This window comes from Camponotus vicinus, unplaced genomic scaffold (assembly GCF_025532165.1).
Source record: "Camponotus vicinus isolate PSW18456_S1 unplaced genomic scaffold, iyCamVici1.0 SCAF_15, whole genome shotgun sequence".
NCBI classification, from domain to species: Eukaryota; Metazoa; Arthropoda; class Insecta; order Hymenoptera; family Formicidae; genus Camponotus; species Camponotus vicinus.
This window is the reverse complement of record NW_028141951.1, coordinates 120,001-122,500: the sequence shown is the minus strand read 5'-3', so window position 1 is coordinate 122,500 and position 2,500 is coordinate 120,001.

Below are 2,500 nucleotides of genomic sequence, written 5' to 3'. Positions count from 1 at the left end.
ACCGCCCGGCCACGCGTCGTAGATACCGCCCGAGAGCCGTCTCTTAGGTGCCGCCCGTCTACGCTTCGTAGGTACCGCCGAGAGCGGACTTGGTGCGTGGCGAGTCACGCCGACGCCGTAGGTACCGCCCGAGAGCCTTCTCGTAGGTACCGCCCGGCCACGCGTCGTAGATACCGTCCGAGAGCATTCTCGTAGGTGCCGCCCGGCCACGCGTCGTAGATACCGCCCGAGAGCATTCTCGTAGGTACCGCCCGGCCACGCGTCGTAGATACCGCCCGAGAGCCGCCTCGTAGATGCCGCCCGGCTACGCTTCGTAGGTACCGCCGAGAGCGGACTTGGTGCGCGGCGAGTCGCGCCGACGCCGTAGGTACCGCCCGAGAGCCTTCCCGTAGGTACCGCCCGGCCACGGGTCGTAGATACCGCCCGAGAGCATTCTCGTAGGTAACGCCCGGCCACGCTTCGTAGATACCGCCCGAAAGCCCTCTCGTAGGTACCGCCCGGCTACGCTTCGTTGGTACCGCCGAGAGCGGACTTGGTGCGTGGCGAGTCGCGCCGACGCCGTAGGTACCGCCCGAGAGCCTTCTCGTAGGTACCGCCCGGCCACGCGTCGTAGATACCGCCCGAGAGCATTCTCGTAGGTACCGCCCGAGAGCCGTCTCGTAGGTGCCGCCCGTCTACGCTTCGTAGGTACCGCCGAGAGCGGACTTGGTGCGTGGCGAGTCGCGCCGACGCCGTAGGTACCGCCCGAGAGCCTTCTCGTAGGTACCGCCCGGCCACGCGTCGTAGATACCGCCCGAGAGCATTCTCGTAGGTACCGCCCGGCCACGCGTCGTAGATACCGCCCGAGAGCCGTCTCGTAGGTGCCGCCCGTCTACGCTTCGTAGGTACCGCCGAGAGCGGACTTGGTGCGCGGCGAGTCGCGCCGACGCCGTAGGTACCGCCCGAGAGCCTTCCCGTAGGTACCGCCCGGCCACGGGTCGTAGATACCGCCCGAGAGCATTCTCGTAGGTAACGCCCGGCCACGCTTCGTAGATACCGCCCGAGAGCATTCTCGTAGATACCACCAGGCCACGCGTCGTAGATACCGCCCGAGAGCATTCTCGTAGGTACCGCCGGGCCACGCGTCGTAGATACCGCCCGAGAGCCGTCTCGTAGTTGCCGCCCGGCTACGCTTCGTAGGTACCGCCGAGAGCGGACTTGGTGCGTGGCGAGTCGCGCCGACGCCGTAGGTACCGCCCGAGAGCCTTCTCGTAGGTACCGCCCGGCCACGCGTCGTAGATACCGCCCGAGAGCATTCTCGTAGGTACCGCCCGACCACGCTTCGTAGATACCGCCCGAGAGCATTCTCGTATGTACCGCCCGGCCACGCGTCGTAGATACCGCCCGAGAGCCCTCTCGTAGGTACCGCCCGGCTACGCGTCGTAGGTACCGTCCGAGAGCATTCTCGTAGGTATCGCCCGGCCACGCGTCGTAGATACCGCCCGTGAGCGGTCTCGTAGGTGCCGCCCGGCTAAGCGTCGTAGGTACCGCCGAGAGTCGGCTTGGTGCGTCGCGTGGCGCGCCGAGGCCGTAGGTACCGCCCGAGAGCGGTCTCGTAAGTACCGCTCGCGGCTTATTTCGTAGGTGTCGCCCGGAATTTGGAATAAATTTTTAATATATATAATCGTGGCAAAATCATAACTTTAGTCGTTATTTAACGTTGCCTTCGTTCTCCGAACACGTCCCGGGCACTCGCGTCTATCGGCGATCGCGCCCGTATGCCGCCGGCCTATCGACCGTGCGTCGCCGACCGCCTGGGACGTCGGTTGGGTACTATAAGAGGTACATCGCGCTCGGCGCGTCTAAACGAGTCGGTCGCGAACGAAACGGGCCGGAGCGCGTTCTGCGCGTCTCTGGCGGCTCGTTCCTTCGCGAATCGTCTCAAACACACTTTTTACAAGCACAGCATTGCCACGAGTCGGTGTCGCAAGACCGAATGGCTCTTATGTGGCGCGCACGCATCTGGTGTGTTGGCCGCGCGATTCGCTCTCGTCTTGGACGGAAGCAGCTGAGTCGTCGCGCTTACCGAACGCTTACTCCACGAATACGAGTGGCGGAGGAGAGAGATCTCTCTCTTCCCGCTCGCCTTGTACGCCATAGCGAAATAAAACTACGCGTGCCTTAAACGCATGCGATAGAGACAAATTTATCCTCGACGTCTAAGCAATCGGCATCGTCGATCTAGCGTCAGGGTGAATCGGCGCGGTCTTCGCGACCGTGCCGTTTATATTATATATGGGAGAATAAGAATCAATGATCTTTTAAAGAGAGCATTTTATATAAAATGCACGTGTTGCAGTTTGTGTATTATAATATTAAGTTTTGTGGAGACGAATGATATTTTGAAAACGCTTGGCTATTTCGCCAAGACGATTTTCATAAAATACAGAGTACAGAGTTTCGCCGACCGGCCAACGAAGGCCGGCGGCGGCGAGAGAGCTTATAACAGCGCGCGACGGGT